Consider the following 24,602-nt stretch of genomic DNA (forward strand, 5'->3'; position numbering starts at 1 on the left):
TAATTACAGCATAAGCAGGTAATTTTCAGTACAGTGGAGCTATTCAACAAGCCATAAAACATCTATGTAGCCTTCATTCTTGTTTTCCCTGCATACTTCAATACCATGGGAGTAGAAACAAGGAAATTCTAGCCTTGAAGTAAAATTGTCTCAACTGCTGCATTTGCAAGGTAAGTCCTGAGCCTAGAATATACTCTTTATTAATACTATGGCATATCCTTGTATATCTTTTGGTGCAGTAATGAAGTAAATAATGGTGTATTTGTATGGAAAGTACCTTAACGTGACAGCAGACACTTATTTTACTTATATGTGTCCATTACAAAGATTTTTTTCTTATTCCCCTCATTTTTCATTGCACTTTTTGCATGATGTGCCTCATAGCACAAAGAGTGTAAGTGGGTAATGGCTGGTCTTATCTGGTTTGTGAGAAGTGCAGCGGACCACCTACAAAGCAGACAGCTTAAAATAGTAACCAGAATCATTCAATTAATGCCCTTTGCCATCATGGAAACCTGTCCCTAGTTCTAGTACAGAATGTGCAATCTTTCTTTTACTCGTGTGACATTGCAGTTAACAGCAATGATGTGCAACATAGACAACTGTTTCCTCAACATTTTTGTGGCAACAGGTGTAAGTGTAGGACTGCCATACACTTGTCCCAGGGTTCAAATACACTATATTCCATATAGTATTATTTTTACTGATAGAGTAATCTATATACTATTACATTTACATTCAAAAGTATGACTGTGGGTATACTGTATAGTATAGTCCTGTAAATGTATTTCTGCTATCTTGACCGGCATGGCTAAAACTTTTGCGAAAAACACATACACAACTGCCTATTCATGAAATTGCTTGCCACTGTTGCATCCACTTGGCAGACATTAGCAATGCAGCTCATGTTTGTGCACCACTTCTCTATGTGCAAACAGGTGTAACTCGCATGCGTGTACACTTTGTTAACTATTGCTAAATCCACTGCTCACTGCACTATGGAACTGTATATATATGATGCTTTCTTATTGGTGTTCATTGTCCATTTTCTTTGTATGACATAAAACTACATGTGAAAATGTAAATTCAGAGCACAGTCTAAGTATATGTCACATAGTCACAATACATACATGTGTAGTCCTGCCAAAGCAGTACAAACCTGGGGGCGCAGTATTTCTTTTTACACACACATATATCAACCACACTACGAAGTGTAATATATAATGTTGGATCCTCCCTCATGGACAGGGCCAGTCAGTGGTGCTAACAACCTTGCTCTGATAAACTCAAACATCCAACTATGCTCGGTACTTGTGCTTTTACACAGCTAGGCTTCTACACACTCTACACTTTGGCCACTGGCCTCATATAAACCTATGGATCTATGTGCCTGCACTTGTCTCCCAACCTGCTGTTCCCCACACGACCTGCTGATGTCATCTACCATATGTTCATCTGCAGCCATGTAAAAGTCAGACTTCTGGCATGGCATTTGCATAAAATACTGAGTTCTGTAGTCTGTGCACTTAAGGAGTTGTTTTATTCTCATTGCAGTCAAGTGTGTGTGTGTGTGTGTGTGTGTGTGTGTGTGTGTGTGTGTGTGTGTGTGTGTGTGTGTATCCATCCAGTCAGAACAGCAAGTGTGTATCCTGCAGTTACTGTCCCAATCCTATAAATCGACTGTATTTTGATACTTGCACCTGCCTACACATCCATTTCAGACAGGCCTCCCACCTTTTTCTCTCCAACTTGCACTGCTGATGTCATCTGCTATAAGTTGACTTGCTGCAATGTAAAAGTCAGACGTATACCGTGAAAATTGCATAGAGTACTGTGTTCTAGAGTCTGTGCATTTAGATAAGTAGGGGTTCTGTTCTCACTGCAGTCAGCTTTGTGTGTGTATCTCTACTCAACAGAGAAGATGCGCTATCCTACACTTACATCTCCAATGGCATGGCTTGCCAGCATTTTGATACCTGCACCCACCTACACATCTATTTGAGGCAGGCCTCACACCTTCTTCCCTCCAACATGCACTGCTGATGTCATCCAATATAATCTGACCTGCAGAGATATAAAAGTCAGACGTGCCATGGTGCTTGTATAGAGTACTATGTTCTAGCATCTGTGCATTTAGGTAGGTAGATGTTCTGTTCTCACTGCAGTCAACTGGGCATGTCTCTACTCAGCAGAGTAGATGTGCTATCCTACACTTACTTCTCTAATGGCATGGCATGGCTTTCTAGTCTTTTAATACTTGCACTAGCCTGCACATCCATTTCATGAAGCCCCCCCCCAACCTCTTGTCTTCCACATGGCCTGATGATGTCATCCACTATAAGCTGATCAACAGACATGTAAAAGTCAGACTTGTGCAGTGGCACTTGCGTAAAGCACTGTGTTCTGTTATTTGTGTACTTGGATATGTAGGGTTTCTATTATCACTGCAGTCAATTGTGTGTGCGTGCATCTGTGTGTGTGTGTGTGTGTGTGTGTGTGTGTGTGTGTGTGTGTGTGTGTGTGTGTGTGTGTGTGTGTGTGTGTGAGCTGTTACTTGACATTACAGAGAGACTTTTACACCAGCATGTGGGCCACTGTTATCACCATATGCTCCACAGGCAATGCTGATATAATCAGCTATATCAGATTATTGAATCTGCAGGCATTCCACCAGGAAAGGATTAGACACTGGCCTGGAGCCCCTGGAGCCATGTTATAGTGCAAGTCTATGATCAACACTGACTGCCCTTATCCAAGAGGGATATGGGTGACAAAACTGGGATAAATTTATGGTCATTCATTCAGTTGTTTAAGTTACGTTTAAATAGTGTAATTGAGGAGCCTTGTTTTATATGAATTGGGAGTTAGCTCCAGAAGAGTGGCAATCTCTGAGAGACATATCTGACTCTCAAGCATGTCCTGTTAATGTTGCAGGCTAGGTTAAGATCCCTAGAGTGAGTGAATCTTGCTCTGTGTGACTTGTTGATGTGCAGCATATCCATTAGACCAGGCACAGGTCACTGTTCAGCAGCCTACAACATACAGAATACAGTGACAGGGTTTTCAGTCTGTCCATGGAGGTTATGTGATGCAGGACCTAAATTTTTTTGGTGAAAAACCTCTGAGGTCTCTCCATCTGCTACAGGTGTTGGGTGAGGTACATACAGAAGGGGGCATTGTGCTCTATTAGTGATCTGATGAGGTATGAGTACCGGGGAGTTATAATATCCTTAGCTCTGGATGTGATGCCCTTACTTATGAGATGTGAAACATAAAAGGCATTCCTTATCACTATAGATCCATGGTGATTGATGTTAAGGTTGAAGTCAAGGTTGCTATCAACCTTTGTTCCCAAATCTCTTGCCACAGGATTTGAGATAAGGGAGGTACTGTTAATATTATAATTTTCAGGGACTTCCCCTTTGCTGAAAGGGAAGATGATGCATTATTTTGCATTTATTTTGAGTCAGTGGCTTTGGCACCAATCATTTATCTATATAAGCCCTTTTTGTAGTATGCCAACATCATTGAGGGACTCAAAGATTGCACCCAGTTTGCAGTCATCAGCGATTTATTTTCTCCTGGACTTCTGAGAAATGCATTTCAGACAGTAGGGGGCCCAGCACAGATCCTTGTGGTGCACCAGTGGTAACTGGTCTGCTGATAGATGTGGAATCCCCAACTTTGACTGTGTGAGTTCTATTAGTGAGACAGTTGTCTTCCCAGCTAGTGGCATATGGGCTAATTCCCTTTTTTATTTTTTCACATCTTTTGGGTTTCTAATATTATGACAGGGATGAACCCCATTCCTAAGTCAAAGTATGATTAAAGTTCATGAAATTAGTATTGTTTCAGTCTTTGATGTCAGCCAAAAGTGGTGTTTGCAGCACCTGCAATGTGCCCAGTAATGACTCCTTCTGCAAGTCATATGGGGTTACATGGATTGGTAACATACCTAAATACAATTGTAGATTCTTTTTTATAAGACCTGTTTCTCCTACTATTATTGGAACTGTCTGGCTATCTCTCTTCCACATTGCTCTCATTTCTATCTGCAAGACACTGTAGTCTCCGGGTGTAATGATTTCAATGATCAGTGCTACTTTTGTCTTTTTTTCTTGAACCACTATATCTGGTTTTCTTGCATCTATCTTTTGAACTGTTGGTAATGAGTGATCCCATGTGATATAAACTTCATCATTTTCTATGGTGCCTTGTGGCTTATGTTTCCAGTGTTTTTCAGCCACTTCAATACAATACAATTCAGTGCAACAGTCTTTCCACATTAGTATGCCTTTCAGTATATAGTCCTTCTGTCATTAGTATGTCTCAATCAACAACAAGGTGTGTGACTGTTTCCAATTCGGGTTTACAAAACCTACATTTGTCTGTTTCTCCAACATGTTCAATAGATTTTGTAAACCAGCATGTATGTAGCCCACTGTCTTGGGCTGCCAATATTAACCTTTTATCTCTTGGTTTGAACTTGCCTTTCCTTAACCATTGCTGCATTCATTCCTGATCAACATGAGTTTCTTCCAGAAGTTTTCTATACTTCCAACTATATTTATGCTTTTTCCACATTTCTTGTCTTCTCATCTGGTCCTTCACCTTATATTCTTTCTTTTGTTTTTTGGCACATTCAGTTGCTGCCTGATTTTTATCTACTTCTGGTTTAATTTCCATTCCTGCTTGACGCCAATATGCTTCTGCTAAATTAAGCAGAGAAGTCATCTTAGATTTATTCTCCTCATATTTCAGAACTTCACTAGATTTGGGTTTTGTGAGGTCAGCAGATATGTGTGGAATCCCACAATTGCAGATCTATACATGTAACCAGTTTCAAGGAGGCCCATCTCTCCTTCGGAATGAGGAATATATAATCTTGGTATACACTACTTTTTATAAATCATTTGTTGAGCATGAAGCATCCTTCTTGTTTTTCTATCTAATCTATCCAACACATTTTAGGGCCAGTCAATCACTCCAAAACTGTAAGTTACGACAGGAAGAGCAAATTGGTTTATAGCTTGGATTTTGTTCCTAGATGTCAGCGCTGTTTTCAGAATTAATTTAAGTCTTCTAAAATATTTCTTGCTAAGTTTTATTTGCATTTGTTCATGTATTATCATTGATCCTTCATCAATTCCCAAATACTTATACACTCCCTCTTGCGCCACTTCTTTTATATCACATTTTTGCCCCAAACTGATGTTTTCCTGATGCTGGAGATTTCCTGATTTAAAGGTTGTTTTTACACACTTATCAAGACCAAATGACATTCTTATATCACCTGAAAAAGTTTTGACAACATGCAGCTGTGCTTTCAGTTTTTCGTCTGATAAGCTGTACAATTTTAAATCACTGGCAAAGAGAAGATGAGAAGTCTTTACTCTTTGTTGTTTTCTAGGAGCCAAATTGTAGTCATGGCCTGAGCTAAGTAAACAGCTTAATGGGTTAATGACAAGGCAGAATAGCAACGTTGACAGAGAGTTACACTGGAGTATCCCCCTTTGAATTTTTATCCCTGGGATAATAATCTGTCCTTTATCATGGCTTAATTGCAAAGTGGTCTGCCACTGTTTCATGGTCACTGTAATGTACTCGCTCAGCGTAGGATGTATTGTATACATTTTTAAACACTCTTTTATCCATGAATGTGGGATACTATCAAATGCTTTTTTATAGTCAATCCAAGCCATACTTAAATTCTTCCCCTTTTTACAGTTCTCCAGTATGACTTTATTTAACAACAAATTATCCTTTGTTCCATATGACTTTCTTTTATTGCCCTTTTGTTCTACTGCCATAATTGAGTTTTCTTCTAAATGATTATAAACTTTGTCAGCATCAATTCCCATGTATAGTTTATATGTCATCGGAAAGCAATTTATTGATCTATAATTTTTAGGGTAGCTTGCAGGTTCTCTGTTAAGTAGGAGCATTGTTTTGCCTGTTGTTAGCCAGGTTGGTATCTGTTCGAGGTGTGCATATAAATAGTTATTTTTCATGGCTAAATCTTCGTGCAACGATGTTAATACTTTTAACCAAAAGTTAGGTACTGCATCTGGGCCTGGGGTTTTCCAATTAGAGGCTTTTCTTAACTTTGTTTCAATCCCTCTGGCTGTTAATTCTTCCCATTTCATATCCTGCACCATTAAACTTCTTATTCTTTCTTTTACTTCTTCCATCCATTTAGCAACTTTGTTATGTTCCACATGATCTTCATAGACATAGCTCCAAAATGTATCTACTTCCTCTTTTTTTGGTGGTGTTTCAATTCCTTTTACATTGTTTCCCAGTTCTTTATAAAATTGTTTTGGGTCATCAATAAATTGCTTGTTTTGTACTTTTACTTTATATTTATCTGTGTATTTTCTAAGTTTTTTCACCTTTGCTGAAATTTTTAGTTTGTTATTTGCGATAGTGCATGATAGCTCCTGGTCTGTTCTAATACTGTGCATTGCTTTTATCACATCTATTTTTATTAGTATTTTTGTTGATGTATTCCATCTTTTATAGTCTTCTAACAGTGACACTTCTTGTCTTAATTGCTTTATAGTTTTCTCTATTTAATACTTTGATGATGGTATTCAATTTCTCCCCTTCCCTCACTACCCCATGTTCTTGTGGTAGAACTTTATCAGTTATTAATTTAGTAGCACAGTAATATATCCTGTTTATTTCTGTTATATTGCATGGATCTCTATGCACAGACCTAATTACTGCATTCATTTGTTTTATCAGACTTCTGACTGTTTGGGTTTTATTGACCTTATGCAATCTATTTCTCTCATTGATCTTAATATATATATCCATGTCTATTAAATCAAACAACTATTCTCTTAGCTCACGTTCTTCCAAACTGAGGCACATCCCTTATTTTCCATTTCCTGTGGGCATTCTATAGAAATTTCTGTAGCATCTTCCTGTGGCATCTTCTCTTCAATTTCATCCTGTGCCATCCATTGCTCTGTCATATGGGAACTCACTGGCCTATCACTCCTCAACATTGACTGCATCAGAGTTTCCACAGTTTCCTGTTCCTTTCCTTGTTGTCTAGCTTCAAGTCAATGTCTGTACCGGTTTTGTTTGAAAGACTTCAAAATATCTTGATATGGCACCTGACCAATTGCTTCCTGTTCTACTGGTTTCCCATTAATTTGGATATCCATTGCGCTATCGTGTTGTGGTGCTTTCTACATTCCATTTTCTACACTGAATCCTTCACTTTGTAGGTACTCCATAACCTCAGTTTCTATTTCTTTAACTTCTCCTTTACTAATCTCCTTTTATACTTTTCCTCTTTGTCTTCTTATTTTTTGTATTATAAGGTTTTCCATGTCCCGATTCCTTTGCCTGTATTTTTCTTCAAATATCTTTGGTGCTGCTCTTTTTGTATTGGTTGGTTTTGCTTTCTCCTTTGAATGATTATTACACCATATTAAATCTCTTTTTCTTTCCCATGTCCATATTTCTTCTTCAGATGTCTACTGATCGTCCTGTTTCTCCTTACTTTGGGGACTCACTCCATCATGCTGTGATGTAACCTGTGTTAGAACTTCTACACCAAATCCTTCACTTTGCAGGCACTCCATAACTTCAACTTCTATTTTTTTAACTTCTACTTTACTAATCTTCTTTTCTACATTCCATCTTTGGGATATTATTTTTTTATTATAAAATTTCCATATCCGGATGCCTTTGCCTGTATTTCTCTTCAAATATATTTGGGGTTGCCTTCTTTATATTAATATGACTTTCTCCTTTGTATAAATATTGCACCATATCAAATCTCTCTTTCTTTCCCATGTCCATATTTCTTTTTTATACTTTTCAAATATCTCTAGGTTTTGTTGTTTATATTTTTGCATTTACTCAGATGCTTCTTTTTCCAAACAGATCAAAGTTTCTTGATCTATATACTGTTTTTCACAAATCTGTTCTATTGATGAATACAAATTTTCATTTGAAGCTTCTGATGGTTTTTCTTGCAAAAGTATTTTTCTTTCCTCTAATTTCGCTCTTAATTGTTTTGTATATCTTGTGTTTGGAAATTCTGGGCTTTTTGTATAACAGTAACAATGCAACTGGCTGTGTGAGTCTCTCAATGATGCTTGAGTGGGGTATTTTGTCAAAAGACTTGGCTAAGTCAAGATAGGCTGTATCCAGGGTTTTGATGACATTCTCGAAGAAGTCCACCAAGTTTAATAAGCATGATCTACGCTTAACGAAGCCAAACTGTGTTGGGTCAAGAGTTTGAAGGTCACCTATGTCTTTGTTGATAACATCCGTGATGATTCTTTCCATGGCCTTGCAGATAAGGCTGGTTAGGCTTATAGGTCTATAGTTCCCAGGATCAGTTGATGGACCCTTTTTTTGCAATGGAATTACTGTTGTTGTTTTCCACTCTGCTGGGACAAAGCCAGTACTTATACTGTGATTGAAGATAGTTCCAACTGGTTCTTTTAGGTCATGTTTCAGACCGTTTAGTAGGCAGCCTGGGATGTTATCTGGTCCTTATAGAGGCTGTGTGTTTGGCCATGCAGAGTGTGGTTATGACCTGCTCTTTTGGAGATACTAGGTAGAGGACTGGTGACAGATATGCTATGGGGTATGTCTGGTGAGGATGGGAGGGGGGGGGTGAAGTTTGCCCTAAATCTGTCTCTTAGCAGGTTATCAATGTCCTCAGAGTCAGTATAAGTGGTACCATTCACTACTAGTTTGGCACAAAGCTGGCCCTTCCCTTTTTGATTTCTGATGTAGCTAAAGAATGCCTCCTGATTATCTTTAGCTAGGGAAGCTACTTTAGCTTTGTACTTGACTTTAGATGACTTTACAAGATGGCTAAGTTGCTTGTTCAAGCTGTGGAGGGTGTTCTTCTTCTGCAGAGTCAGTTTGCTCTAGTTCTTAGACCTTTGTTTCTTCCAATTGTTGTATAATCTATTTATGCTTGATGCCCACCTGGCTAATTGTTTTTGTGAGGAACTTGTTTCGATCTGTTCAGGTTCTGCCAAGTCTATACATTTGTATAGATTTTTATACAGGTCATTTCTGTACACCTCTATACAGCAGTCCTTGTTGACAGTGGTAGCAGGGGGGTTGCAACTATTTATGGCATTGCGTAGGAAGCTATAATTTGCTTTGCAGACATTTTTCATCCTTTTTGCTCTTGAGGGGAGGTCAGGTATGATCATTAATTTGAACAAGACTGAATTCTGATCCAACCTGACCAGGGAGGGCAACACACAGGGGGTAGTGCAGAGACAACCTACATTGGTGAGTAAGTCTAGGACATTTGAGCTCCTTGTGGGGTTGCAGACTGTCTGTTACAGAGCACTTGCATTAACAAAGTCCAGGAACATTAGTATGAGCATTTTGTGGTCATATATGACTCCCAATCAATGGAAGGTGTCAAAGGAAAAATATACTTTAAAAATGATCAAAACACGGTACGTTCAGGTTAAGGCACTTTAATCTTGCAGCAAGGAGACAAAAATGTGCTAATACAGAGTTTGTCTAACTAGAATCAGGAAATGCAGGTATTCTTATACCTTTTCTAATAAGACATTGCCTACCAAGCTGATGTAGTGAATCACAAGTTTTGTCATAATCATTTTGTAGTAATTGTTTTTACAATATTCTGCTGATACTATCAATTTTTATGAGAAACTTCCTAAGAAAAACAACGTGGCCTTGGTTACCACCGGTTAGATATATGTAATGTTACCATTCAAGGTACTATGGTTAATTCGAGCACAAAGCAAGTATAGATTGCAGTTCATTTTTCTAACAGTCCTTTGTCTATGTTATCTCTAATTTCTGCAGCTGTGTATGTTCTCATACTTCGAACAGAGCTGATTGTTTAAAATCATTACATTTACAGAATATAGCATTGTTCATTCATTTCTTCCTGACCTAGCAGATAATCACCTGCTTCTCAAGTACATTTCCAAAAGGCATAAACATGAATATTGCTGTGCTAGCAATTACCAGGTCAGAGGGCATCTTGCACGTTTCAGAAAGCACACTGCAGTTTCAAAAAGCATCTTTTCAGTCTCATATGAAACTCAACTGTATTATAAAACAGTGCATATAAAATAGAATGAAAAACGTGTTAACTTATTTAGTTTCTAATTAGCATTAAGCATACACACATCAATACATATTTTTATGACATTCCCCCCCTGTTAATACTTTTTAATACTATTTTCAAAAGAATAAACAGTTTGCTTCTTCTCCTAACCTCTTCCATTCGGGATTTGCAGTTAAGAAAGTCATTCAGTTTAAACTTATGAAAGTGTTTCACATTCTAACAATTCCTCAATTTCAGTACTTTGATACAAAGTCTCAGAAAGTGATATATCTATAAATTCTTTGATTAACTTTTTCATGCAGGGAATACCACAACAAATAAGTGCTCCTAGTAGGAGTAATCCCACATAAATGTCAATCAGGATGTTCATTAGGATGGAACCCCACCCCCCAAACAAGTTCTGGAAAAAGTCCATCAGAAGGTTTGGGCCTGGTTTGGTCATGGTCGACACTTGCTGTATCACCTCAAGGTGGTTGTTTATCTCATGTTGATGATCAGGTATATCTGCACAACACTCTTCTTTGATTAAAGCGCACGTACCACCTCTCGCCGCTAGGGTGAAGTCAAGAGCCATTTGGTTCTGGAGCACTACAGTTCTCATAGCATTCAGTTAATCAGTTATCAATTCAAGAGCAGAAAAAGTTGCATTACTCATTACTTCGAGAAGTTTAGACAGTTTTTGCAACTCCCAAATCGACTTCACTGCGCTATATGCAGATAATATGCCTGCCCACGATATGACAACATCACTCAAGTCCATGTGCGTCAGTTTGGTACCCACAGTATGATGGTCTTTCCAGCCCACCTCGATCTGTCCTACTGGATTTTCAGGCTTCCTGACAGCTTTCTTGGCCACATCTCGGGTATTTTGAATATTTCTCTGAGGCAAAACTGCAGTGTGCCGTATGGTCGGGACCAGGTACCCCAAAAAACAATTGCCGGACCAATTCTCAGGTAACCATTTATATGCTTTCTTACCACACACAAAATAACAATCCTCTACCTTAGTAGTTACTTTGTTACAAAATGGTTGCCCTGCATGAAACATTTTCCTATATATTACAGATAGTTGTTTAAAAAGTACAGGATTACGTTGTACTTGTTCAATAGTCTTATGCATGGACGCAAGAAATGAGTCATAATTTGAATTACAAGCTGTACCCATTTTGTTTGCTTTGGTATAACATTTGTAATGTGCAGTCACATTGCACTTGCTCCAACCCACTTGAATTGTGTCGTTCTTATAAAAACATACAATTCCCTTTTGTGTTACAGGCAAATACAGTGCTACCTTATCATATGCTTTAATAGCTACGGTGTCATAAATCAAATTTTCACAGGTCTCATTGACCCTTAGGGGGACTGCAGTCAATAATAACCCCCCCGTATGCTGTTGCACATGGTTAATTGGTTTACCAGTAGATGTTATCATTCCTCTATTTTTCCACTGCTGCGCAAAAACATGTACAGTAGAAAAAGCATACTGACTGTCAGTAAAAATATTCACTTTTTTACCTTCTGCCAAGGTACATGCCCTTGTCAAAGCAATCAATTCTGCTGCTTGTGCAGATAAGTTGTGTGGTAAAGACTTTGCTTCTAAAATCTTGGTATCACAAACTACTGCATACCCCCACTAGATTTTGCCCTGTAGGACTCCTCCTGCACGAGCCATCCACATAGTATGTCACCTCGGCATCATCCAAGGGAACATCTGTGAGATCTTATTTTATTTTATTTATTTTATTTATTTTACATTTGTTAACCGGGCTAGTCCAATTGGATACATGTCCATTTTCAGTGGAGGCCCGAGGAGAAAAGCTCCGAGCTTACAAAACATTTAATATTACAAGTAAATTAAAAACAACAGTACAAAAATGTATAACAAAACATTAATAAAAACAATATTGGTACATAGTATAAAAAGGACTTGACTATTTTCCAAAAAAATAAGTACGTAAATAGAGAAAAGATGGGGATATAAAGGATACTAAGGACATCTACAGGATAAGACAGCATTTGGAAAATAGGATTGGTAGGTAGATGGGATGGGTAGAGCAGCAAAGAGTAGAAAGGTCAGTGAGTAAATAAGTTCAAAGAATCAACTTTAAAAGAGAAATTTAGAGGGAGACAGGGTAGAGCAGAGGAAAAGCAAGAGAAAAGCAATTAGTCAGGGTTATTACAAGAGCATAACCAGTGGTTGGAGAGGAAATGTTTAAGGTTAGTTTTGAATAGTGGGAGAGATGTTAGAGCTGTAAGGTCAATTGGTAGGAGATTCCATATTTTCCCAACAAAGTTAGAAAAAAGAGAGTCTCCTGCAGAGTTATTAGATAAAGAAGTTTGCATCAGCATTTTTTAGTTAGTAGCTTTTTCAGGTTACAGTATGGTGTTATGAGGGTAGAGAGAGTAGGGGTATTGTTTGGTTGATAAAGGACTTTATGGGCAATAATAAGTTGATTGAATTGTAGGAGGTGAGGTAATTCAAGCCAGCCTAGTTGTTTTAGGTTTTGACAGTGATGAGTCCTATATGGTGAGTTAGTGGCGAATCTGGCAATGTTATTATAAGATCTAGCTAGTTTGTTAAGATTGTTTTGGGACAGGTTAGTATAGATGGGGGAGGCATATAATAGGGTAGAGATTAAGTGAGTTCTTGCTATTGTAGATCTGGCTAGAGGTGTTAGAAATTGTTTAATTCTATACAGGGATCCGAGTTTTTTGTTGGTAGATTTTATTATAGTGTTAATGTGAGTGTTAAATTTAAGTTGATTATCTATTGTGATTCCTAGGAGTTTGGTGGTAGTGTCGGGAGAAATTATGGTACCATTGTTAGATTCCAATGTAAAATGAAGAGGGGGAGATGAGTGTGAGGGTGTAAACAGCAATAATTTGTTTTTTTTTTTTGGGTTGAGAAGACAATGGTTTGAGAACCATTTTTCTATTGTGGTGAAAGATTTTTGTGTGAGAGAATGATGGTCAATTTGGGATTATGCTGAACAAATAATTGTGGAGTCGTCGGCGTATTGAATACAGGTAGAGAAGGGAATAGAGAGATGAAGGTCATTGATAAAAATGGAGAATAAAAGTGGGCCTAAGATAGAGCCCTATGGGACACCTAAGGAAGTAGGAAGGAGTTCAGAAAGATGATTCTGCCAGAGAACTGCTTGTTTATGATTATCCAGGTAGGATGTAAACCAGTTCAAGGCAGATTTATCAAGAGATAGGGACTTCAGAAGGTGGAGTAGAAGTTTATGGTTGACCATATCAAAGGCTTTAGAAAGATCTACAAAGAGTGCTGATGACAGGAAATTATTATTTCGATTTTTGTTGATACAGTTGGTAAAAGAAAGTAGGGCTGTGGTAGTACTGTGGTAAGGACGAAAGCCATGTTGACAGTATGCTAAGAGATTGTGGTGGAGTAGGTGGGTAATTAATTGTTTATGGATGCATTTCTCCATTATTTTAGCAAGTGGAGACAGAAGAGCTATGGGATGGTAGTTTGAGTATTCAGTAGAATCACCACCTTTGTGAAGGGGAATAATATGTGAGATTTTCCAGATTGATGGAATAGTGCATTCCTTAATTGTTCTGTTAATCAATATAGAGATTGGGTAGGCAATGGCTGAGGCTCCTAGTTGTAGGTATTCCCCTGGTAATTTGTCAGCTGAGGGGGTAGAAGGTTTAAGTTTTTGAAGTAAGGAGGAGATGAAGGAGGTGGGTATTGGTTCTAGGTGGAAAGGAGGGGGGGTGAGGCTTGTAGCGGGCAAGTTGGCAGTGTCAGGATATTGTTGATTTGCTAAGTTTTGTACAGCTGTGGTAAAGAAGGTATTAAAGGCATTTGCTGTTTTTGTAGGGTCATCAGAGTTGGTGCCAAGTGGAGTTAGTGTGTCTACTTTACCTGGGGATATAAGCCTGTTAATAGAGGTCCAGAACTTCTGTGGTTGTTGAAGGGAAGATTGTTGTAGTTGGATATAGAAGTTTTTCTTGTCCTGTAGGATTGCTTTTTTAGTTATATTTCTTTGTTGCCTGAATTTTTGCTGATCAGTTATGTGTTTTGTGGTACGCCATTTGGTCCAGGATTTATTCCTGGAAAGGATAAGCTTTTTAGTCTCACTTGTGAGCCATGCTGCTGGTTTGTTTTTCACTCTTATGGTACGAATTGGGGCATGATGATCTAGGATTGTTAGGAAAGTATTATTGAAGTAGGATACTGCTTCATTTATTGGAAGGGACTTAAGGGGTTCCCATTTACAATGTTTAAGTTCGGTTAGGAACAGTTCCTGGTCAAAGTGTTTTTTACTGCGTATCGTTCTAACAGGAGGAGAAATGTTAACATTTGTTTTATGTCTGATTATATATATTAGAGAGTGATCGCTAAGGTCATCTGGTAGGGTTCCTGTTGTATAGTTTTGCTCTGGACCATTTATTAATATCCAGTCCAGAATGCTTTCTTTGTTATTGGATTTGTTTATTCTAGTTGTGGAATTGATGACTTGTGAGAAACCATGCAAATTGATCAGAGAGGATGGATTGGTATTGTTACATAAATTCCAGTCGGTATTAACGTCTCCTAGTAGTATAGTTTCTTGTGGATAATTTAGAGAAAGCCAACTTAATAGGTCTTCTAGTTTATCTTGATTGTTGCCTGGTGGGAAATAAGTACAGATGATGTTAACTGATTTCTGGTTGTTTAGTTGTAGTTTTGAAATAATTATTTCTGCATTGCCATCAGAATGTAGTTTGTGGTTTATTTTACTGATTTGTAATCCTGCTTTATAAAGAATTGCAACCCCCCCACCTTTTTTCTTGATGCGGTCTTGTCGAATAATATTGTAAACTGGGGGAATAATTTCAGTATCTATTATTGTTGGTTTAAGCCATGTTTCAGTTAAGCAAAGGATGTCAAAGCGGTGAACATCTAGGAGAGCATGAACTTGAGTAATTTTGTTGCAGATGCTACGTATATTAAGATGGGCAATTTTGAGTGTTTTAGAGGATTGGGCTGATAGTAAGGGGATAGAATTAGATTCCTTACTGTTAGAAAAGGATGAGTGAAACTTTGGGCCTGGGTTAGGATGAATGTCTCCATCTATAAGGGAGATGAACAAAGTAAAGTTATGATATTGGATAAGTTTAGGATTAAAGTCAAATAGCAGTCGATGATATTTAGCTTGGATGTAGCTATGGTTATATGTGGAATTATTAAAGCTTGTGCATAAAACAGGAAGTGATGTAGTAGTGTATTTGGATGGTATGAAAAGAGTTTTGAGAAGGGGTTGTTCGTAAGAGGTAAGGAAATAGGTAGTGGTAAGAGAAGTGAACAATGACAATAGTAGTAGACAATGGTGTAGGTTAGGCATGTTAAGAGAAGAGGGAAAATAAGTATAGTTAGTGAGATGAGGAAAAGGACTGGCTTAAGTGAGAAAGGCTAGAGATAATAGGGGAAGGTTTGTATCTAATGGATGTGAAGATATTAGTGAGGGGTGAGGTTAGTAATGAGAGAGTAGTAAGTATAAGTAGCGTGAGGAGGAGAAAGGATTAGCCTTTGTGAGAAAGGCTGGAGATAATAGGGGGAGATGTATAGCTAGTGGGTGTGGAGGTATAAGTGTAGGGCGTGGCTAGAAGTAAGTGAGTGGTTGGTTGGAAAAGAAATGAAGAATTTGGGGGGGGGTGTGGTTAAGAGAGTATAAAGGTAGACACCCTTTTCGAGGTAATGTCTTCTGCTCAATCTCCTGCAGGCAGCAGTGTGGTTTGCCATCTGCAGGGGTTGGGAGCAAGGTTGACGGATTCAAAGTTGTGCATCGTTCAATTGTCATATGAGGTTGGCTCAACAGTATAGTCATACAGGAAAGATGTCTAGCAGGAGAAAGATATGCTACTTTTTCTTGCAGTAAAATAATCGCGACTGCATGAGGCACTCTCAATGTGAGAGGGTGGAACAATACTACTGAGGCTGAAGCCTGCACTGCCATTGCAGCTGCAACTACTGGTTGTACACAGTGGGGCAAGGATCGCACCACTGGGTCTAGCAGTGATGAATAGTAAGCTATGGGGTGTTGTCTGTCTCCATGCTGTTGTGTTAACACTGATGTCATATAACCTTGCTAACAGTCTACAGTTTGGAAAAATCACTTATGATAGTTTGGTAATCCTAAAACTAAGGAAGAAACTATCAGTTGTTTCAGTTTGCAGAAAGCTGATTCTGCTTCTGGTGTCCACTGTAATAAATCTTGTGCTGCCATCGGCTTTTTGAATATCAAGTTAGTCAGTGGAGCAGATTCCAAGGCATAGTTTGGAATCCAACTCCGACAAAAGTTAGTAGTACCTAGGAAGGACATCATTTCCTTCTTGGTAGTTGGTTTAGGTGCTTGTAATATTGCTGTTTTTCTGTCCTCATCTAATATTCTTCCTTCTTTGGATATTACATATCCCAGGTATTTGACCTGTTTTTTCCAAAGTTGCAGTTTTTTTTGTTTACCTTGTGTCCTTGAGTGGCTAAAAATTGTAATAATGCTATGGTATCCTCTCTGCATTCTTGCTGGGTGGGGGCTGCCAGCAGAATGTCATCTACATAAAGTAAAATCTGGCTGCCTTTCGGTGGGATAAATCCCGCCAGGTTACTTGCCATTTCTTGTGCGAATATTGTTGGACTTTCACAATATCCCTGTGGTAGTCTCGTATATGTATACCGTTTCCCCTGAAATGTAAATGCAAACCAATATTGGCTGTCAGGGTGTATCGGTATTGAGAAAAATGCATTGCTAATATCTTCCACAGAAAAATACTTCTGCTGAGGTTTCAAATCATTCAGTAAAGTGTGTGGATCTGGCACCGTTGGTGCCCTGGGTATGACTGCGTCATTTACAGCCTGTAGATCTTGGACCATACGCCATTCCCCATTTGCTTTCCTAACAGGAAATAAGGGTATATTACATGGTGAATCAGGAGATTCTATCAAGACTCCTTCCTTAAGTAAGGCTGCTGTTATAGGTTTAATCCCTATTTCTTAGTCCTTTCTTAAGGGATACTGTCTCTTTTGAGGTCTAAATGCTGATTTTGGCGTGATAGTAACTGGTCCTGCTGTACGAATAAGTCCTACATCTGATTTCCCCTGTTGACCAGAGAGTCTCTGGTATGTCTCGTAAGGCTTTTTCCTCTTCCTCTAGTAAGAGTGCTACTCAGCTATCCTCACTTGCCTGTGAGTGCAAAGCTGGGTGTGTCTATGTTATCCAATTTAATTTATGCTTTTGTACTCCTTGTTCAGAGAGTTCTAACTCTGTCTGCTTTTCCCACCTTGTGACTTTTTCTCCTAGGTCTGCCCACTTCAAATTTCTATTTTTAGTTAAACTTACATGTGGTAATTTAGTCGTTCAATCACCATACACGTTGTTCCCTGATGACAATAAAACGTGACCACCACTTCAAATAGATTATTCCAGATTACAGAACACAACGTACACTTCTGAATGCACTATAAAGCTTTAATTCCAAAGTAGAGTGAGCGCTTTCGCCAACAGGCTTCTTCAGACTCTTAGTATATGCAAACAAAATTTCAACTAGTTTTAATGTTGTTTAAATATTGCATCTGTAACATCACAGTACGTGATGTAAGTATCACTTTAAATTTTAAAGTGGTAGATTTGTAACCAATGGGATTTTATGGTGGGCTTTTTAAACTAGTTGAAATTTAGTTGAAATTTTGTTTGCATATACTAAGAGTCTGAAGAAGCCTGTTGGCGAAAGCGCTCACTCTACTTTGGAATTAAAGCTTTATAGTGCATTCAGAAGTGTACGTTGTGTTCTGTAATCTGGAATAATCTATTTGAAGTGGTGGTCACGTTTTATTGTCATCAGGGAACAACGTGTATGGTGATTGAACGACTTTATTACATATTGATCACGTTTGTTCCCGTCTCCGCTGGGGTGCTACTCTGCATTTGGATTGTTGTTACATGTGGTAATTGATTAGATTTGTAAAGTGCTAGGAATTCCTGAGGCAATGAACAGCTTACTACACTGTTTCCTTCTGTGTCCCAGTACAAATTTCGTAATACTAACCTATTAGCATGGTTTCTAAACAGTTCTTGCTCATATTCTTTATCAGGTCCTGGCCTGTTACAGTAATATAGAGTGCAATGCAACAAATGCTGTTTATCAGTGTCAAGGGAGGGGGGATTTACTGATGGCTACGTTCATCAGTTCTTTGGTTACTGCCCCTGGACCAGTCGTAACTAAGTCCTGGCTGTACCAATAAAATGTTTCACCCTCTGGTCGCACTACAAATGTATCCATTTGTCGCTGTGCCTTCATACCCTGCATAGTTGGAACTATGGCTATGCCAAATACCTGCATTAGGTCTCTGCCCAAGAGATTCACTGGGCATTTTGCAGAAACAATTTTGCTTTTTTGTGTCATCCCTGAAACTGGGTCAGTTATCGCTATGTTGTGGGAGAGTGGCTCCCGATACAGCTGTCCATTAGCTGCTTTCACTAATATGTAGTCCAGTGATTCTGAATTTTCTTGGTCCGCGAAGCCTCTGAGTCACACAGGAATTTGACTTCCCTCCCCTCTACCAGAAGCGTAACTTCCGGTTTTGTGTCTGCCAAGTAGAGCTCTAAGCTGAATAATGCTAAGTCCAAGATTTCATTTTCTTCATTATCTATGAATTCATGTACATCCTCTATTTCTTCTGTCACATCCTCTACCCTTTCTATCACATTTGCATTTGTCTTTTCTTGTTTATTCCTATCCAGTGATTCTTGACTATCATACAGTCATTCCTCACCCTCCTTATCTTTCGTGGTTACCTTTTTATTTTGCCTGCAATCCCTTGCTAAATGTCCATTTTTCCCGCATTTGAAACATTCACCCCTTTTCTTTCTTTCTTCAAAGTCTTCTGACCGCTTATCAGATTGTTTGTTTCCCTGGGTATTTTTCTTGCCCTTCTTCCCAGTTTGTACTACAAAGACTTCTGTTCCATCTTCTACTGCAAATACTTGAGTTTTCTTTTTCTTTTTGCTATTAAAATGCCTTTCAGCATGTCTTGCATATTCAAGTAATGACTGTAATCTACTTGTACGATGATCTACCATGTGCTTTGTAATAAAGCTGCTAATGGGCGCAACACTGCCTTTTAAAAATGCATTCTTTAGCTGTTGCTCATATGGGGAATCATGTGTTTGATCTTCAGGTACCTGCATTCCACAATGGTTATTAAAACATTCTAATAATCTGGCATAATATCTATCAACAGTTTCACCTTCTTGTTGTATGCATTGATTAATGCAAGTCCAATCAGCCTTAGGCTTCCATTTCTCAGAGATTCAGTCTGTCAGACCTTACACTCTGTTGTCCAGTTCTGCATTACTATGTGGGAGTGGTCTAAGCTCTGCATCATGGGGATTCCAGTTGCCACTGATCATGTGCCAATCTGGACCTACGATTTGTCTAACTACTTTCTCTACTTCTTCTCCATTCAAATGGTAACTTAACCTCATGCCTTGTAAGTCTTCTAAGAATTTCCTAAAATTAACTTTTGGATGGGGAATTCCCTCTGTGGCTTTCCGGATGTCTTCCGGTGTCCACGGTCTATATACTAGAAGAGTTGGATCCTGTCCTGCCTGTCCTGCCTGCGGATTTGGTACTTCTATGAGTGGACATATCTCTTCCTCACTCATAGCTTGTGAATTTTTATTAATTTCATACAATTCAATGTCCCCTCTCAAGTTGCATGTTCGAGACCTGGTCTCGATAGGATCTCTGACAAACGGTTTTGATTTTGCAGGAACAGCTGGGTATAGCGGAGGTGGATCAGCTTGTCCACTTGCTTCATATTCTGGTAAGGAAAGCGGAGGGGGTGGAGGAAGGGCTGTTGCTATTATCAAGTTATTATCTTCTTTATCTAAGAACATTGCTTTTGAATTTTTAATCTTTTGTTCCCTGCGGTTTGCTTCCTCAAGCCACCTGTGTGCCTGAGGGACTCCTAATTGTCGTTGCCTTTTTAGCTGACCATTTGCATCTGTTTTAAGTTGTCTAACAAGTTTAATAAGTGAAGGTTTATCTAAATTACCATCAAATTTGTATTTATCAACCCATTTTGTATAATACTTAACATTATCGGCACGCAGTAATTGCATATATTTCGCATCTTCGGTTAGGGGCGGATCTCGGAAACTTTTTGTGCACTGATTTCCCATGTTGCCTTAGCTAAGTTAAAAATTGTTACGTAACCCTTCTTATCACGTGGTACCACGATTTTACACCTTTTCACAGTTTATCTAGAATAACTGCCTACCTATTCTGTTTCCCTGATCTATGACAAGACAGCAATCTTTTTGTCCCTGATCTGCACATGCAAATCTCCCTGGCAAAACAATACTGTAACAAGTCCCTGATCTAAAACAGAAAAAGGGTAAATTCCTCCTTACCTGACCCTCCGTGTGTTGATCCACCGGAACGTTGACTCGTCCTCCAATCCCAGATCAGAAACAGTGGCTGGCCTCTTCTGAATGACAATTCAGTCGGAGGTCTTTCAAAACAGAAGAGCCGATGTGGCCACTTCTCCATGCGGGTACATGCCACCGGGCCCAATTCTGACCTGGGCCTAGAGTGAGAGATACTTTCCGGTCCGAAGGACCAAAACTGTCAAAGGAAAAACATACTTTAAAAATGATCAAAACACAGTAGGTTCAGGTTAAGGCACTTTAATCTTGCAGCAAGGAGACAAAACGTGCTAATTCAGAGTTTGTCTAACTAGAATCAGGAAATGCAAGTATTCTTATACCTTTTCTAATAAGACATTGCCTACCAAGCTGACGTAGTGAATCACAAGTTTTGTCATCATCATTTTGTAGTAATTGTTTTTACAATATTCTGCTGATACTACCAATTTTTATGAGAAACTTCCTAAGAAAAACAATGTGGCCTTGGCTACCACCTGTTAGATACATGCAATGTTACCATTCAAGGTACTATGGCTAATTCGAGCACAAAGCAAGTATAGATTGCAGTTCATTTTTCTAACAGTCCTTTGTCTATGTTATCTCTAATTTCTGTAGCTGTGTATGTTCTCATACTTCGAACAGAGCTGATTGTTTAAAATCATTACATTTACAGAATATAGCATTGTTCATTCCTTTCTTCCTGACCTAGCAGATAATCACCTGCTTCTTAAGTATATTTCCAAAAGGCATAAACATGAATATTGCTGTGCTAGCAATTACCAGGTCAGAGGGCATCTTGCAAGTTTCAGAAAGCACACTGAAGTTTCAAAAAGCATATTTTCAGTCTCATATGAAACTCAACTGTATTATAAAGCAGTGCATATAAAATAGAATGAAAAACGTGTTAACTTATTTAGTTTCTAATTAGCATTAAACATACACACATCAATATATATTTTTCTGACAAAGGATAGTTGAAATCCCACATAACCAAGATGTTTAGCAGTATAGTGGGTGACTCAAGTAGGTCCAATAGGCAGAGCGGTTCTCATGGTTCATGGTGGGGGTCATATATCTAACAATGATATGGAAGGGGGTTTTACCTACAGTTAGTTGGACTTGGAGTAGTGCTACATAGTCTTACTGTTTGACCAGTCTTGAGGTATATTTGTTTTTAATGAAGATGTATACACCTCTGCCTTTAGTTCTTTCACACTTGTTTTGAGGTCTGAACATGTGGAAGGCATTGTAGCCTTCCATGGCTGGGGGACTCTCTGCAGCCTTGAACCATGTCTCTGTGACTGCACAGACATGGGCAGCTTCCAAAGTGAGGAGTGATTCCAGTGATTGCAGTTTCTGATTTACACTCCTTGCATTAAGCAGCATAACCTTGAGTTTGTCTCGACTGGATTTTTTTTTTTTACATCAGTAATTTAGTTGTTCTGACATTGCCTAAAAAAGGCACTGTGGCAGAGGCAAGTACCTTTGCCAGTAACCGAAAGTCAAGAGGTGACAGGTGAAGACCATCTCTGGTAAAGCAGAGTGGTCTGTCGACCATATCTTCCCAGGCTGACAGATACTGGATCTCCTTGGACTGACAGCAGAAGCTACACCAATTGTTTTATAGTCAATCATGTTTTGTTTATATTGAGGCATCATCCTGGGTGAAGGTAGAATGCTACTTAGGGCTAGGGACATACCTACCTGGGATAGATAATCTGAGAGCTCAGTCATGTGTCTCTTCATATAGTACAGCGAGGTACATCTCCAGCCATTCACTCCAACATGGACTATGACAGAGTCATAACGGTACTTGTTGTTGAGAGACTTGAGTGCTAGCATGATCTGATGGATCCTGGCACCTGATAAGCAGATGACTGTGACCTTCTCCTTGTCCAGCCTGGTGAGAGGGACATCTGTGTGTCTCACTGTGGAGTCACTTATGACCAAGACATTTGATTTTCAGGTGTTTTGCTTTAGGGGCATATTGGCTGAGACACTGTTGTGTGTATTATTATGTGTTGTGGATTCTGTTGGGTCTGCAGTGTGTGCAGTAGGTTTGCATTTGGAAAGTCTCTGATCTTTAGATAGGCTTCTACTGAGTACCTTGGCATATGTGGGTTTATGTGTTGTGAGCTTGTTATGTGCAAGAGGTGAAGTGTTTGTGCTAACAGCATTCATGATATCTGGTTTGTTGTTATGTGAGAGAATTGATTCCAAATTCATAGTACAGATACAGCTCTCACATGTTGTATTGGTTTGTTTTAGAAGTAACTGTTTGCCTGTATACATGAGGCAATTGCTACATTGGCTAAGGATGCTCATGTCAATCAGGCTGCCTGAAGAAATGGTGGAAAACTGTCTGTCCATTATGGAAGGCATTTACTGTAGTAAATAGTGAGGAGTGGGCTAGGTGGACCAGGTTTTGCTGTAAGACAAGCAAAAGCATCTATTCTATGTAGAGCTAGGGGTAGAAAAATGTATCAATTCTTTACAATGCACAACTGAGTTGCTTGCAGGACAGCAGTGCAAGCTCTGAGCAGATCCGGTAAACAGAGTGCAAACCTGGCAAAGCCCAATGCTGTAATACAAGTGAAGTTAAACAATTTTAAAAAGTAAACAAAGGGGAAAGGCCAAAACTGAACCTTATTCCAGCAATCTTCAACTCAGATGAGTCCTTGGCTGCACACTTCTGTCATAAGGGTACAGGGGGTGCCTTCTTATTGTTAGATGTCTGGTTTTATTGCTCAAATGATACCAAGCAGTTGATATTCAGCAAGCCTGAATCTATCCTATGCTATAAAATGCAGAAGTACTAGAAATTTAAAAGTGCATAAAATCACAATTACAACAGCAAAACAAAAACAAAAAAAAAACAGAAATAACAGTTTAAATAAGCAGCAATTCAGTAGATTACTCCAACAAGTGTATAGATAACAAACCTTCCTAGTGTGAAATAAGTGGTCTGTATCCCAAGTGCTTAAACCAGAACTAAGACACTTTCAGAATAACAGACACAAAAAGCATTCAACTAGCAATTCCCAGCTTAGAAGGGTGTAGGCTATCCTCTCCTGCCAAAATAGTCTAGATCGCAAACCTTCCTAATGTAAAATAACTGGTTTGGAGCCCAAGTGCGAACAACAGGCACAATAAGCATTCAACCAGCAAGTCCTAGCTCAGAAGGGCAGAGGCTATTTTTTCCTCCCACAAGAGTGTAGACTGCAAACCTTCTTAATATAAGGCAACTGGCCTGAAGCCCAAGTGCTTAAAACAAAAGTAAGAGGCTTAGAATAACAGTTAAAATGTAATGTGATACCAGACAGATGAGTGACATGTCTTTTAATCTACCCACATACATCATGTCATGGTTAGTAGGCCCTGTGCTATCTTGATGAGAAAGCCTGTGGTCTGTCATGTTGCTGCATGTGTCTGGTGAGGTTCATGCAAAAAAGAGCATTATACTGTATTACTGTTTTGATGAGTTTGACTACAGTGCTGTCATACAATCCTGAGATCTGAATATGATGGTGTGACTTATGATGTGCACCATACGTTTGTCCTGAAAAATCATTAAAGAGAGAAGTTAGAAAGTAATGATACACACTGCAGCTCCTGACTTCACAGCCCTTACAAGAAAATACACTAGAAAGTAGTGACATGATGATGGTATCCACTGTATAACTTGGCAAGGCAAATATAAGTGACATGTACAATTATCAGTTCAACAACACAAATGCAGATATACTAGGCACTAATGTAGCTATGCACCCTGTGCATCAGACACAAAGCTTTTACATCCCTGAATCCAAAAAAGAGAAAACAGGGATATGACACAGTTATCATCACTTGATCAGGGTGCTGTGTGGTGGGCAGGAGGCCTAGGCTGACACAAAAGGTTAGTGAGTGTGTGTAAGTAAGAAAGAGAAGCAGGTAGGCCGAGCCATGTTACTGTTGTGTATGTGTCTGTAGGGGGCCTCCAAGTAGTGTGTGAGAGTCTGCATGAACACAGCCAAGCTCAGTGCTAGCTCTACATGTTGGCATGTCAGACAGGTGTGAGCCTGCTGGATGTG

This window comes from Protopterus annectens, chromosome 13.part0 (assembly GCF_019279795.1).
Source record: "Protopterus annectens isolate FY-2018-M chromosome 13.part0, PAN1.0, whole genome shotgun sequence".
NCBI lineage: Eukaryota > Metazoa > Chordata > Ceratodontiformes > Protopteridae > Protopterus > Protopterus annectens.